General features: G+C 42.0%; 1 protein-coding gene across 3 annotated transcripts in view; it reads right to left on the bottom strand.

The window, feature by feature from the left end:
• The window catches only part of PCSK6 (proprotein convertase subtilisin/kexin type 6), a 159,993-nt gene that overhangs the window by 76,843 nt on the left and 66,292 nt on the right, over nt 1-16,858 (bottom strand). The gene's annotated exons all lie outside the window — the stretch shown is intronic.

Genomic DNA, 16,858 nt, shown 5'->3' on the forward strand with positions numbered 1-16,858 from the left:
CTTTCATCAAGTTCTCAATCTAAATCTTAGAGCTATTTAAGATATAACAAAAGAGGAGACTTTTTCTGATTGTAAGAATAGCACATGTTCTTTGCCTAAAGTTTGGGAAACAGAGAAGTAACCAGTGATATTATTTTGGTTATTTTCTTCTTATTTTTCTTTGCCTGCAATATGTACTTTCTTTCCAAATCCTTTTTTTGTTAACTTTATACAGAGCCTTTCTCTTTGCCATTGAAGACCTTCCCAAGGCATGGTTGTTAATGGCTCAGGCAGCAGCACCCCCAGCCCAGGCAGCCCTCCTTCTGGGGCTCACCTCACCAGGCAGGGGGCCCCCACCTTGCCTACGCTGGGCTGGGCCTATTCTTCCTCTATCTCAGAGTCTGCATCAACACATAGTGGGTACTCAAAAGCAGAAACTTGGAATATGACTGACTCTAGAAAACAAAATCATGACTTTCCCCTGAGGTTAAAAGAGGTGGTATAGGATGCCAGCAGAAGAGTCACAGGAAGGAGACCCTCCCCAGGTGCTCAGGGACAAATGTCTTCTGTGAACAAAACCCCACTGTCTCATCCACCTAAGCTATCATCGTGGGGGGTGCTCTGCTGTCACTTTTGATGGAAACTGATGGGCAGAGCTCCCTAACATAAATTTCAAATTCTTTGTCCTATAATCTCTCCCCACTAGTGCATGGATTGTAAACAAATAACTAAATGCACTTTGTGACTTGCCAATGTGAGAAACTTCCTGCCTGAAGGAAATTTGAAAAAGATTTCATTGCAATAAAATTTTCCATCTACCAATTCATTCCACCCAGTGTTGGAGGTTCAGATTTCCCTAAGGTTCTCCCCTTTAACACTTGCCCTGAAGCTCTCCAGCCATGAGCCAAGAGAGAGCATACAAGAGTCACTGCTGAGGGTCCTTGGGAGGCCAGGGAGGGTGGCCAGTGGTGGTGCGGAGGGAGGGCTGCTCTAGGGCACAGCGTCTTAGGTGGGACACGAAGCTTAACTGCCAATTCCTGTTCTGAAAGCCAGTGAATCATACTCAAAATCGATGTCAGAGAAATTCACAACAAAAAAATAGAGAGGTTGAGGTGTGGGGGACACCAGATTTTCAACAACAGTGCTCACAGCCATTTGGCAGTGCCAGCCAAGCGGGCACAGGCCAGGGCTGAGGACGGGGCTGAAGCCGTGGGAAGAGCAATCTCTTTATAACTCGAAGGCCTTAAAAGTGAGCAGTCAGAATAAATTTAACTTTGGTGTTATCCGTTTTCTCTTCTGGCTCCCTGTCCATTTCCCTCCCTCTCTCTACAACCTCAGCTACCTGGCTGTGGGATGGCCCGGGGAAGCCACCCTTGTCCAGGTACTGAGACGGCACCACAAGGCAAGTGGACTTAGACGCCTTGTCTCCTGCTCCCAAGGGAGGGCCCCTGGAACAGAGCTGTCACCCACAGTGTGCTTCGGACCCAGCAGGAGGGAGGCAGGCACGCCATGGGCAAGAACCCTGCCTTGACCATCAACTGTGGCCAAGTGGTGACTTTGGCAGTTGTCTTGTCTCACTAAGCCTCAGTCTTCTGTACCCTGCAACGATAGAAGTTATTGCATCCATAGGGGTGCCGAACAAACTAGAAAGGATGGTTCAGGGAAAGTGCCTGGCACCCAGGAAGCATTCAATGCCCATATTTGCTGCTACTTTGACCCCACCGAGCCTCAGTTTCCCCATCTGTAAAAAATGGGGGTAGTAAAAATAACTGATTACTTTTTCTCTTTATTTTCTAAAAACATACTATTTGATATGTGCGAAGGATTGTATGCCACATACATGTTATAAAGCCTAACAAAATAACAGACACCCATGAACCCTCCACCTGATACAAGAATAAGGACGTGACCTGGCCCCTACCCACCCCTGATGCCCTACCCAGCTGTCCCCCCAGTCACCTCCTGCCTCTCGGAGGAAAACGATCAGAATTTTTGGATTATGCATTCCATCGCCTTTTATTAATCAAAACTGCTGTTTTAATATAACTTTATGTATGCGTAAACAATATAGTGTTTAATTTTGTTTGTACTGGGAATTAACCCTTTATTGGTTACACAGCTTATAAAAATCTCCTCCTAGTTTACACCTTGTCTTCTCACTTGGTTTATGGTGCCTCTTGACAAGCAGAGGTCATTAATTCTAATGAGCTAAAAGCTCATTTCCCTTTGAAGGTCAAGGGAGTCCTGGTGGGTGCCAGATCTTTCCTGGGTCTGCTGGCATCTGTGGCAAGTTTCCTTTCTCCCTTTCACAGGCAGGCAGAGCCACCTCTAGCCACAGCCCATGTCGGCTGTGACATCAGCTCATTAGGCAGAGAGGAGGGGTCAGGCTGGCCACGAAGCGCTGTCGTTCCCCACTCTCTGGTCTGCATGCCCAGCACTTCTGCCTCCATGGCTGTGTCAGGGACACTGGGCCCAGGCACCCAGCTCTTCCAGCCATGAACCTCCAAGAGAGGGGCCACAACCAGTGCGGGAAGTTGGCAGTGTGGTGTGGCAAATGTGTGGCAAGATGCAGAGCAGGTCACAGACAGGGAAAGAGAGCTGGAGTCAGAGAGTCCTGGGGTGAAACCTCAGCTCCACGTGCCCTTGGGCCATGCTCGCAACCTCTCTAAATGTCTATTTTCCACAATATTTACCTGGTTGGGTAGTTGAGACGATTAATGAGAAGATAAGGTGTGGCCCTGGCACCCGGTGCTGCTGGATAAATGGCAGCAACGTTCTTTATGCCCTTGCATTCGGAAATGGATGGTCCAGGGCAGGAGACCCACTGGCCACACAAGTAGCCAAGACCAAGTCTGATGTTCTCGTGCTGAAATTGAACCTGCTATTCTAGGACTTCTCCACACAAGTTATAGGTGGTGAAATGCCTATTTTTGAACAAGAAGCAGAGGATGCCAGAACACATCCAAAAATACATAAAGACATATGACCAGAATGATTTCCCAACACCTCTCACAATGCTTTTCATCTTGGAAGAAGACTGACTGATGTGTGTGAAAGCAACTATCATGTATTTAGAGTTTAATGAAGCATCTATTTTCCCCAACACTGACAAGTTGCCAACAAAGAAAAGATAAATATTTTCAGTAGAAGCCTGCTGCTCCAACATTAGCTTTAAATGTGAATGGCTCTCTGGCACTGCCAAGTAGAAGGAAAATAGTAATCATTTCTCTAATGAAAAAAGAAAGACCCATTTCACTATAAATCACTGGGTATAAAAATAATTTGGACAAATCATTTTGATGGCAAATTAACTCCCCATTGTTAGCTTGCTAATTGATCGCCTGGGTTCAGAGCTTCCGGCGGCCGATAAACATCCTTGACTGGTCCACTCTAAGGATGCGTCTGTGAGCTCGAGGTGGAAAGAGTGTTGAGCAGAAGGAAGACGGTTGCTTTGGAGACCTGGTGACTTTGTGCCCGGGTGAACAACTCAGAGAGCTACCAGGGCTCAATCCCCCAACAGGCAATTCGGCTGTCCACAGAAGCTCCATCCAGAAAACAATCACCCAGGTTGGCCTCACTTTAAATAATATACACAGTCCTATAAAATCGCCTAAACCCAATAATATTTTAAATGCCCTAGGAGCTCTTGCTGAAATAAATGATTTTATAAGTCTCTTGGTAAAGTTAAAAAAAAAAAAAACACACCACTTTTTTCATAGGGACCCGTCTCTCTCCCCTGTCCCCTGCTTCTGATTTATATCTCGGCCTCCCAAATAACAGGCTGGTATACGGCAAGGAAAACCTAGCAACAGGCAGGCGGCCCCATAAACGCCACAAGACACAGCATTTCCCCCAAACACCCTCTGAGGAAGCTCAGTGTTAAAGGCAACGGGAAGCACACCCACCCACACGCACCAACACGAGACGTCAGCCACCCTGCCCGGGCTGTTAACGTCTGCAGGAGGGCAGGGGACCGGGATGTGCTGGGCCCAGTTTTGTTTACTGAGAAGTAACGTATTTTGCCTTCGGCAAATGAATGGCAACACAGGAGCAATGAACAGCAGCGAGTAAAATTAGATTGTAGCTTCCTGAGTGTGACAAATAGGCCTTCCCAACAAATTTTGCTCATTAATCTTGGGTTTATTTGAGTAAAGCCACACAGAATTGGGTTTTTTTATTTTTGGGGTTTTTGTTTTTTTCAGTAAAACTATAGTACATTCTGTTTTATGAGCAGCCATTCTGGGCCAAGTAAGGTTTCAACAGTTATTCAGAAATGCTACAAACAGAAAAGGTTTCTGTCAACTCTCATTATCGCCTAAGACAATAACAGAGCTCTCAAATGGCTAAATATGCCCCCGAGTGACAACCGTGTTCTAGGAAGCCCAGGGAGCCGTAGTCTACCTCATTGTCAAGGCATGTCTGTGTTCACATTGTCACATGATGTGCATGGAGACCAGCGGGTGACCAGCAAGCCAAGTCTGTCTGGGCTTCCTGCTCTGCTCCTGGTCTCCTGACAGAGCCATCCCATCTCCTTCCAGAGTGGCAACGCGGCTATACGTGGTGATGCACCAGTAAACTCAAGGGCATGTCCTGCCACGGAGCCCTGGATCAGTGAGGTAAGGCCTGTTCTAGGTAGGGTCTGGTGCTAACTGTGTCTTTTTATTGTCTGCGTTCTGATGCTTTGACATTGGGGGCTTTGCTGACGTTGGAGAGACCAATCCTTCCACGTCTAGCCAACCCCCCAGGATAGTAAATCTGTCAACATCCCAACCACCTCTGTCATTGGGCTCTCATATTCCTGGCCACTATGCCCCTATCCTAATCATGCCACGGCCAGGTAGCAGGCAACTAGGGGCAGCCCCAGTGCCCCAGAGTCTGCTGAAATTATTCAAATCAGCTGATTCTAAACTTGCTTTTCATTGGCCAGGTACAGGGGCTCACGCCTGTCATCCTAGCACTCTGGGAGGCCGAGGCAGGAGGATCACTTGAGCTCAGGAGGTTGAGACCAGCTTGAGCAAGAGTAAGACCCCATCTCTATCAGAAATAGAAAAAATTAGCTGGGCATGATAGTGTGCACCTGTAGTCCCAGCTACTCGGGAGGCTGAGGCAGGAGGATCACTTGAGGCCAGGAGTTGGAGGTTGCTGTGAGCTAGGCTGACACCACTGCACTCCAGCCTGGGTGACAGAGCAAGACTCTGTCTCATTGATTCATTCATTAATAAATAAATAAATAAACAAACTTCCTTTCCCTGCCTCACCGCTTCCTTCCCACAGAAACCACAATAAAGGCTTCTGCCCATGTTTCCCCCTCACTTTCTCTCCCTCCTGACCAACCCAAGCACTTGCCCGTGTGGCCCTGTGTGGTGTGATTAGCCCCATCCCCCAGGGAACTGGGAGCAACAAGCTACCTTTTCAATCAATGGCAAACCTAAATAAGAATGAAAACTACTGTGTGTTTTTAAACAGGATTCTCATAATCAGGTCCTATTGATGCTTCAAAGAATAATAAAAAGCTGGAAAAGCCTTAGTCATTGTCTAGAGATTTGGCATCTAGGGAACAAGGGCTGGAGAACACAAGGGACCTGCCCAGTGAGAGCTGGCAGCTTGGGACGCAGGACGGAACCCCTCTTCTGAGCCAGAGGGAGCAGCCCTACATCCACACCGCAAGCCAGGACAGCAAGGAACCCCGAGGGGATGTGCACTTGCAGAGAAAGCAAATGCGTGGCCTGAACTGACTTCTGAAGGAGACAAAGAGATGGTGAAAATGAAGCACTGCCGCTGCCATAACACAGGCTGCCTGAGAGCTTGTCACTAAGACTTGGATGTGCTCTTTGCTTCTATACTACCTGTCTGTCTTTCTCACATACACCAAGGAATAAAGCGACTCCTCGGCAGTGTTTGTGAGGACAACCTCAGGAACCGAGATCTGTGCACCTCAGCACTCAGGAGACAGCCTCACCCGTCCTCTGGGTGTGGCTGCAACGGTGCAGCCTGGGAAGGGCGCAGCCACCAGAGAGACACAGGGCCGAAGGGGCTACGGCTGGGTCTTGTCCATCTCCTTCTCTCATGGCTCCTACTTAGCCTGGGGTGCTCAGGCCCAGCAGGGAGGGCCATGGATAAGAATGTGGGAGTAAAGGAGGGGTCCTGGGGAGCCCCTGTGTCCTGACAGCACCAGCTCCTAACATTCACCAAATCCCCCCAAACCTCCCAATGCATTTTAAATCCCACTGCCGTTAAAAATGCACTTGGAGCCTTTGAAGATTAATCTGCAGCTTAAACTGTTCTCTTAAGATGCTCACATGCCTTAACTGCTTAATGGAAACGCTAATGAGACTGAATTCTGTGACTGAGAATTAACATAATTAACCAATTTATGGGCACAGATTAATTTGGCAGTTATGTACTTAACATTTTCATGTTTATGGAAGGAACAACATGATTCAGTTCCCCAGTCAAAATATGGAGCAAAAACACCAACAGAAATTTGGCTGCTGCTGTTTACTTTCCCTTTTGAGAAACAAGAGTAAACACAGTCTGAAAGGACGTGCGTACTTCTCCAGGCCTGAGCAGGGGAGCTTTTCTGTTTCGAAGCATTTGTCGCGTGTGTCAGGCTGGACGGGCATCCTGGCGGGCTCCAGCTGTTCCACTCCCTTGCTGTGTGCTCCAGATGCTGACTGCTCCTCAGCAGCCTTGGAGATCCCGTCCCTCGTGCTAGCGATGCTTCTCAAAAACAGGGCAAGCTGGGCCAAAACAGTGTCCCTCATGACACCCCTTCTGCCTTAGGAAAACGTCTGAAGCGTGCAGAGCATTGGCGCAGGTGAGGAACTTGTCAAAGGGTAGGCACCTTGTAGAGTTAAAGGGGCTTCCCTGACAGGGCAAGTTTTGCTTAGGCTGGGGCAGCACATCTGGCTCCTCAGTGAACCTGTCTCAGAGGATGCTGGGTAGGGCACGAAGCCAGGACGACCTGATGCTGTGGACAGGCTCACAGCCTCAGCCTGCAGTCCGGGAGGGGCCTTCACACCTCCGCAGGCCCCAGCAGGAAGGGCTCACCATGCAGCCCACCTTGTAGGTGAGCTTCTGCTGATGGGCTGACGGCAGGTGGAGGGAGCCAAGTCTGAGAGCCCCACCCCCAACCAATGCCAACCAAAAGCAGGTGGGCTAAGAGGAAAGGAGCATTAGAGAGAGCAAGAAGGAGAAGAACATTTAGGGCTGAAATTTTTTAAAAAAGGTTAATGAAGTGAGAGAGCAAAGAGAGGTTAAATGAGAAGAGAGGCCAGGAAAGATGACAGCCACTCTCTTGCTTCCTTTCTGTGCTGTTCCCATTATCGTTATTTTTTAGGCCAGGAGGAAGAAGCAAGGCCGAGTTAGATTTGGGAGGAATAGGAATTCAGTCAAGAAAAAGAATACACTTGCACACCAGGAAGGCTTCCTTTCTGCTTCTGTTTCTGGCCACTGGGCCGGGTGGCCGCTGTCTTCATCCAATCGTCACTAGGATGACTGGATGATGACTGCTACTGCAAAAGGGAAATCCAGGCTTCGAGCCAACAGGCTGGAGTTCACATCTTTGCTCTGCCTCCTGGCAGCTGTGGGAATCTGGACATGGGGACCCACCTGATTGTTAGTGCCCCCTGGTGTAAAATGGCCATAGTAATGTCCAACTCACAGACTTGTTCTGGGGATTAGATGCAAAGATGACTAAGAATGCTTGGGGTAGTATCTGGCAATGAACGGCAATCAGTGATAGCTGTTACTATCATCACAATGCAAATACTAAGGAGCTTGGACCAAGAAGGAAGACTGAGCGCACAGCCCACCTCTCCTCAGAGCACAAAACCTTAGAAATAAAATTTAAAAGAAAAGGAAAAGAACAAATCTATAACAGCCCTGGAAAATAAGATCAGCACAGATGAGATGTTCTGAGGAACACAGCAAGCAGATGGGAGCAACCAGCAGGAGGAGCCAGCGGCCTGGTAGGAGAAGACTTCTGCTGAGGTGGGACCGATTCGTGAGACCCCAACCCCAGGTGTGCAAGGACAAGAGGGACCCTAAGCAGGCATCAGTGTGAGGAGCCTGAGGTTAACGCAGTCAGACAGGGCACCTAGGCCACAGAGCCAGGACGGTGCCCTGGGAATAGGGAGTCCACCCACCATCCTCCCAGAAGAAATGCTACCCAACAACAGGTCCCTCCCCCTCAAACATCACAGAAAGACCCCTGCCATAAGACGAGACAACCACCCCCAGCCAAATGGGGATCTGTGAGCACAAACGTGAGTGGCAACCAAGAAGCAGCAAATATTTGAGGAAAACCAGTAACAAGAAAGAGAAGTGCCAAATTAAAATGCAATATAAACAAAAACCAGGTGAACCCAAGGAGAGAGAGCTAACAGAAAAAATGTAAAAAATCTTCAAATAAGTAAGCCAAACACTACAGAAAAAAATTGTGACAACACCTCCACCTATGGCAACAAAGACTGAGTGGGGAGCCTAGACCTTACCCTTGAGAGGATGTAACAAGGTGCCCCAACCTCCCTGCTGGGTCATGTCAGAAAAGAGTAGTAGGAAGCAGGGCTTTTAACACCACCAAACAAAAAAGAAGCCCACCCCCATGGTGTCAGTGGATACCACATGGTGAGCTGGGTCTTCCACCCACACTGAGCAGTAAAAAGTATCTCTCCTCCTCCTCCCTGGAGTTGTATCAAGAGGCCTGGTGGAGAGTTGGGATGTTCACCACTGTCCACAGTAATGAGGTAACCTCCACTGTGGTGTCATTGCAGACACACAGGGAGCTGGATCTCCTGACCTGAGCAGCACTGACAAGAAGCCTTTCCACCCTCAAGTATCAGCAGAGGGTGAATGCGGAAAGTGACCACATATCCAAACCTAGCAATAATGAAACGGTGCTCCCTTTCCCTGCTGTAGCAGTGCCAGAGTGAGCCAGCTGAAACAGAAGGCTTAAATAAGATCTAGAGTCTCACACCATCATACAAAAATGCACAGGTTTGAAATGAAGGTCACACATCATACCAAGAACAACTAGGAAGATCTCAAATGCATGAAAAAAAAGACAATTGACTGCTAAGAACACTGAGGTAACAGAGATGTTAGAATGATTTGACAGAAAGATTTCATTTATTTATTATGTTTTTCTTTCATTTATCTTTTTAAAAATTTATTTCTTTTAATTTTTGATTTTTATGGATACATAATAGTTGTACATGACAATTAAAAAACAGAAAACAAAAGATAAAATGGTAGACTTAAACCCTAACATATCAATAATTGCATAAATATAAATGGTTTAAATACAGTAATTAAAAGACAGAAATTGGCAAGGTGAATGTAAAAACATGGCCCCAAACTATGCTGTCTACAAGAAACTCAATTCAATTGTAACAACATAGGCAGCTTTAAAGTAAAAAGATAGGAAAAGATATACAATGCAGCCATTAATTAAAGGGAAGCAGGAGTAGCTATATTGATGTCAGATAAAGTAGACATCAGAGCAAAAAAATTTACCAGTGACAAGGAGAGACCCCTTATCAGCAACACTGGATACCAAAGACCATGGGATAATATTTTAAAAATTCTGAGTGAAAATTATTTTGAACTTAAAATCAAATCTCACCCAAATTTGTAGGGAGAAAAATAGACATTTTTAGACTTCAAAGACTCAGAAAGTTTACTATCCATATAAATATTCACATATATATTCATATATAGTAAGCACTCAAAAATATCTTTCGAAAGAATAAATGATTTACTAGATGAGAAAATCTAGTGAAATAAAACAATCAAAATAACAGAAAGATACAAAATAAACGAAACAATGGTGGCCAAAAAAGTCAGTCAGTCTTTATAGTTAAGCTCACAAAATCGTTGATGCATAATGCAAAACTGTTAAAAATAACATGGAGTTAAAATCCTGGATGATCCCAATTTGGGGAAGTGATGAAGGAGAAGAGAAGATGGCAAAGAGAAGTGGAGCTATGGTAAGGTTCTCATTTTGCTCAGCAGAAGGGGATAGCACTGATTAGAAATATAAATTCAAATGTATGTGTCTCAGGATAATAGACAAACAGAATTAGAATATAAACATTTCCAGCCATTAGAATGAAAGAAAACAAAGAAGAGAGAAGAAACTACATCTACCCAGGAAAAGGCAGGTAAGGTTATATATAGAAAACATATATAATACATATGCATATATTATATATAATATATGTATACATCATATCACATATATATGTATGTATATATATCATATTATATATGTATTTATATTATATATGTATATATTATATATAATATATGGGAAAGCAAAATACAGTAACAGAAATAAATCTAAATATATCTGAAATAAGCATGTGTGAATATTACAAATTCCTTCTTTAAAGACTCTTCAGTTGTGTTAAAAATAAATAAATCCAGATACATGCTGCTTTCAAAACCAAGGTTAGAAATAAGGGAATAAAAAATATATCAGGAAAGTGATGATAAAGTAGTTTAGCTAATTTTATCAGCCAACTACAGGTGTGATATATCAGCCAAAGTATAATTAAAAGCAAAAAAGCTCAGAATGAGTTTGAGAGAATTTTTATATTGATTAAAGCTGCATTATACCAAGAAGAGATATCTTTTATGCACCTTGTAACATAGCTATAAAATGTGTACATCAAACACTGAAAGAAATTGACAAATCCATGATCATCATGGAGCCCAACATCCCTTCTCAGAGATAGATCAGGGAGACAAAGAATAAGAAAGACTCGAGAACTTTTGTATGAACTCGATCAAACACACAGGTAACAAGAGCAGATGCCTACAGACACCAGGCAGGTGGAATAAATGGCTGAAGTATGTAGGTCTGTTAAAACCATGTGGGGATGGGTGAATTGCCCTTTGACTTAGGAGCAGCCCCTATGCAGCTTTGGCTAACTGTTGCCATGAAGGAATGAGGGCCCCTCATGGCCAGAGCTTCTAGTTTTTCTAGAGAAATCCCAAATCTGTATTTTTACATAAAATCTCTTGACTTATAAATATTTTCTCAAGCTTTTAAAAATACATTGTGTGGGTCAAGCAAAACAAGCCTGCAGGCCAAAGGCAGCCTGTGGGCCACCAGCTGCGACCTCTAACCCCACATAGATTTGTGCTCAATAAGCATAGAATAAAAACACTCTTCAAACTCCCACTGGAATATTTACAAAGTTGAACATGCATTAGGCCACAAAGAAATTCTCCACAAATTCCAAAAGGCAGAAATACCATAGAACAGTCTGTGATCCCAATGCAATGAAGTAAAAAATTTGCAACAAAAGGAGCACCAAAAAAATGTATTTATCCAGTTGAAAAATTTTATAAATCCCATCTAAAAAAAAAAATCCTCCTGGGTTAAAGAGAAAATCAAAGCTGAAATTTAAAATTATTCAGAAATAAATAGCAAAAAGAGCACTATATAATTAAACCAGTAATAAAAAAGGAAAACATATAAAAATTTATTTCTTTATTAGAACACATAAAAGCCTGAAAATACAGAACTAAACAAATATTCAAGGAGCAAGAAAACAAAAATTAAAAAGCTGAAAGAATTAATAAACAAGGAAAAGTAGAAATTTATGACATAGAAAATAAAGGAATTCAATCAAAAACCTAGTTCTCAGGAAAAAAAAATCTATTTTATAAGAAACAGCAACTTTTCATTTATCAAGGGAAAAAGAAACAGTATCACAAATAAGATTAAAAATAATTATAACTATAAATATGAAGATTTTTTTTTTTTTTTTTGAGATGGGGTCTTGCTATGTTGCCTGGACTAGAGTGCAGTGGCATCGTCATAGCTCACTGTAACCTCAAACTCCTGGGCTCAAGTGATCCTTCTGCCTCAGCCTCCCGAGCTGCTGGTACTACAGGCACCCACCACCATGCCTGGCTACTTTTAAAGTTTTTTTGTATGTTTGTTTGTTTTTTCTCTAGAGATCAGGTCTTGCTCTTGTTCAGGCTGGTCTTGAACTTCTGGCCTCAAGCAATCTTCTCACCTTGGCTTCCCAAAGTGCCAGGATTACAGGCCTGAGTCATCATTCCTGGCTGAGAATATGTTTTTAAATTGCAAGAATATGGCCAGGTGCAGTGCTGCATGCCTGTAAGTCCCAGCTATTCAGGAGGCTGAGTTAGGAGAACCACTTGAGACCAGCCTGGGCAACATAGCAAGACCATGTCTCTAAAAAACATTATGAGACTATGATATTAAGTTTAAGTCAAATACTTGAAAATTTGGAAAAATGGATGATTTTCTAGGGAAATTTAATTACCAAAATTTTTGCAAGAAGAAATAGAAGACCTGGACAGATCTAGTCCTTTAAAGACTCATTATATCCAATCAGATTGATTAATCAGCTCTACCAATACTTCAAAAATCAGGCAATGCCCACAATATATAAACTGGTTCACACCACAGTATAAGAGAGAAAGTTTCCCAATTTATTCTACAAGACCAGCATAACTCTCCTACTCAAACTGGAGACAAATATCACAAAACACAGAAACCATAGTTCAATCTGTCTTATAAATAAAGATACAGGCTGGATGTGATGGCTCACGCCTGTAATCCAAGAACTTTAGGAGGCTGAGGCTGGAGGCTCACTTGAGACCAGCCGACCAGCCTGGGCAATAGCAAGACCTTGTCTCTACAAAAAAAAAAAAAAACTAAAAAAAGTAGCCAAACACCTGTAGTCCCAGCTACTCGGGAGCGGGAGGCTGAGGCAGGAGGACTGCTTGAGCTCAGGAGTTTGAGGTTGCAATGAGCTATGACGATGTCACTGTACTCTAGCCTGGGCAACAGAGCAAGACCTTTGTCACAAAAAAAAAAAAAAAAGAAAAAAAAGATGCAAAACCATATGTAAAATATCAACAATTGAATTGCAGCAATGTATTTATTAAAATAACAATACTCATGATCAAATAGAACTTATTCCAAGAATGCAAAAAATAAAAACTATTAATATAATTTACTACTTTAAACAGATTAAACAATAAAGTTGAAAAATGATATAATCATCTCAGTAGATGCTTTAAAAAAGAGCTTGTAAAAAATTCAACATCCATTCCTAATCAAATCTCTCAGAAATCTAGGAATACAATAAAATTTCCTTAACTTGATAAAGAGTAACTACAGGAAACCTATAAAAGATATCTACAAATGGTATAAAACTAGAAGCATTCCTGTATAAAACAGCAGAACCTACAAACCACCACTATTCATCAGTAGACCCTTAAGGCAAGGAAAAGAAATAAGAGTTATTAATATTAAATAGATAAAACCACCATTATATTTATAGATATCTATTATTTACATCTATCTAGAAGAGCCAAGAGAATCAAGGGAAAAACAATTGCATCAGTAGAGTTCAGTAAGGTGGCCAGAACTAAAAACCAACACACAAAAATCAATAGCTTTCCTATATCCATTTCAATGATGACCAATTTGAAAGGTAATTTTTTTAAAAACCAACCTAGATATAAACCTAATAAGAAGCACATAAGATCGATATGGAGAAAGTGATAAAACTTTTTTAAATGATGCAAAAGAAGACCTGAATGAATAAAAACATACCATGCTCCTGGGTGGGAAGACTCAATATTGTATAGATGTCAATTCTCCCCCAATTAATCTATAATTTCCATGCAATTCCAATCAAAATCCCAACAGGATTTTTTATGGAACTTGACAAGCAGATTCTCAAGTTCATCTGAAAGAGAAAATGTGCAAGAATAGCCAAGAAGTTTTTGAAAAAGAACCGTAAGAGAAAATTTGTCCTATCATTTATCAAAAAACAAAAACCAAAGATAAAAATTCTCTTAAAGTATAATAATTAAAAGTGTGGTACTTTTAGGGCTTATAAAGAAATAGACCACTGAAATCTAAGGGAGGACCCAGTGTCCATATGGGGATCTAGGATGTGACAAGGGCAGCACTGGGAGATGACTGAACATTGATTTAGGGGGAATGAAGCTGTATCTCTCTTTCACACTATTCACAGAAATAAATTTCATATAGATTAAAAAGATAAACAGAAAAGACAAAAACCATAAACGTTTTAAGACAAGCTATTGTTCTTAAACTAAGTTTTTAGAGGAAATACAGGAAAATAGGTATATTACCTGGGGCTTTTCTAAGCAAGATCCCAAGCCCATGAGTCATAAAAGGAAGCTGAACAAATTTTAAACAGATTTTTATTGAAATATTTCACATAGAAAAAGGGCAGAAACCATCAATGTACAGCTTGACAACTTAAAATAAAATGAAAATTTCTCTACAATGAAAGACATCAGGGACTTCCAGTTAACATGCAAGTGTACCCTCTCTCCTCTTTGAAAACAATGAGGTTAACATGTGCCCCTGTTGGGTTCCTGAGAGTGCATCATTTCTCCCCAAGGCAGGTGACACATCTGAGGGCAATATGACTGGGGACACTGGTGGCAGAAGAGTTTGTTTTTAAAGATATGATTTGGAACAGTTCCACTACTTCTTTCATTTGATTTAATTATTTTTATGTGTCAAAACTTATATATGAAATGCACAGTTTTACAAAGAAACTTGGTAAAAAAAATTATCTAATTTATATAAATATGTAATCAACTTTTTAGGATCCCATCTGTGGTGATTTTAAACTATGTCCACACAATTTTTGACACTTTTCAATTCAAAAGGTACAGCCAAATTTCTTTCCCCTTGAGTGTATGTTAGACTTAATGATCCATTTCTAATGAATAGATGGCTGAAGAGATGGTGTGTGACTTCTGAGACTACTAGGTCATAAAAGACTTTGCTGGCTCCTCCTTGGTTTCTCTCTTGAGTCACCTGTAATGAGGGAAGCTAGCTATCATGTTATGGGGACACTCGAGCAACCCATGGAAAGGTCAGGCCTCCTGCCAACAGCCAGCAAGGAACGGAGGACTCCAGCCAACAGCCAGGCAAGTAGCCCTTCTCGGAAGTGGATCCTCCAGCTTCGGTCAAGCCCCCCCTACAGCCAGCAGCCAACGGTTTGACTATAACTTTATGAATGACCCTGAGCCAGAACCATTCAGCTAAAGCACTATCTGTTCCGGATAACAAATGTTTGTTGTTTTAAGCAGCTACATTATGGAATGACTATCATACTGCCATAGATAACTAATACACAATTAAATTGATAAAGAAATACAAACCACAAGCTTTAGTTTCAACAATGGCAGAGTAGCTCATATCAGACAAACTCTTCTACAGCTAATAATTATAAACTCTGGACAAAATATTTATTTGGAAAAACCCAATTTTTTAAGAGCATTGGAGAGCAAGCAGAAGAAGGCACAGATAGGCAAGGCATTCAATTCTTGAAAGAAGGGAACCATACTGGGTACCATCCAACTTTACAGGACTTTTCCTCTGAGGAAACACCCCATTTCTCTTAGTGGACAGAGGCTAGAACTTAATCAGGAACATGTGATCATATTCTCCTGTGGAGTCAGGGGATGGAGTTTGGGACAGCCAGAGCAGCTAGAAATTGAGAGGAGGAATCTCAGAAAGGAGACAGCTACTGACGAGAACATAGAAACTCCCCTCAACCACGTGGTTGACCTCTGAACTACACATGGGCGACACTCTAAGAAATCCAGTAGGAAAACAACAGCTGAAAGGCTGAATAAGCTGAGCAGATATTTCAGCTGCTGCCCACTGCAGGGGAGACAATTTGGAGTTTGAGTCTTCTAAATTAGAGGTCTTGGTGAACATTTCAGGCTTTCCACAGAAATACCAAAAGGGTCATGGTCTAAGAGTAAAGACTTCATGCCTGGGCTAAGGGATTTTTCCTGAGGCTATGGGCAAATCAGAAAGTGACCAACCATAAAAAAATGAATAATTGAGTCTCCACCAGTTCAAATTTGACTGCTAGAACAAAACTTAAGAGTATTCAGACAAAGAAAACAGAATCCAGAGTCTCCACAATGTAACATAACAAAGTCTACTGAACAATAGAAATTACTAGATGTGCAAAGAACAGGAATACAGGACTCATTGCACAGAGAAAAGTCAATCATTAGAAACATACCCATGAATGGCCTAGGTATAGGAATTAGTACAAAAGACTTAAAGTAACTCTTACAAACTTCTTAAGGAGTCTGAAATAAAAATAAACACTATGGGTGAAGAGATAGGGACTCTCAGGAGCGATCTGAAAACAGTAAAAATCACCAAATGGAAATAAATCACAGACACAAAAGTACAATATCTGAAATTTTAAAAATTCATTGGGAGGGATTAAGAACAGACTGGACACAACAAAAGAATGCATTAGTGAACCTGAAGTGCAATAGAAATCATCTAATTTGAAGCACACACAGAAAAAAAGACTTTAAAAAACAAACAGTGCCTCAATAACCTATGAGATGTATCAAACAGTCTAACAACTATAACTGGTGCCCAAAGAAGAAAAAGAAAATGGAATTGAAAAATGTTTGAAGATATAATGACAAAAATATTTCCAAATGTGATTTAAAAAGAACTACCCACTAAAAAGCACAGCAAACCCCAAGCTGGAATTAATATGAAGAAAATTACACAAAAGGACATTACAGTCACAGGCAAAGCACAGATAGAAAAAACATGATAAAAGCAGCCAGAGGAACAAATCACATTACATAAAAGGGAATGACAATAAGAATGACAACTGAGTCATCATCTGAAACAACTGATGCCACTAGACAATAGAATAACATCTTCAAAGTGTTGAAAGAAAAACATGTCAAGTCAGAAAGCCATGGTCAGTAAAATTTCTTTTAAAAATGAAGATGAAGTAAAGATTCTTTCAGATAAAATCTGAGAGAATTTCTCACCACCACTCCTGAACCT

The sequence above is a fragment of the Lemur catta genome, chromosome 9 (genome assembly GCF_020740605.2).
Source record: "Lemur catta isolate mLemCat1 chromosome 9, mLemCat1.pri, whole genome shotgun sequence".
In the NCBI taxonomy this organism is placed as follows: Eukaryota; Metazoa; Chordata; class Mammalia; order Primates; family Lemuridae; genus Lemur; species Lemur catta.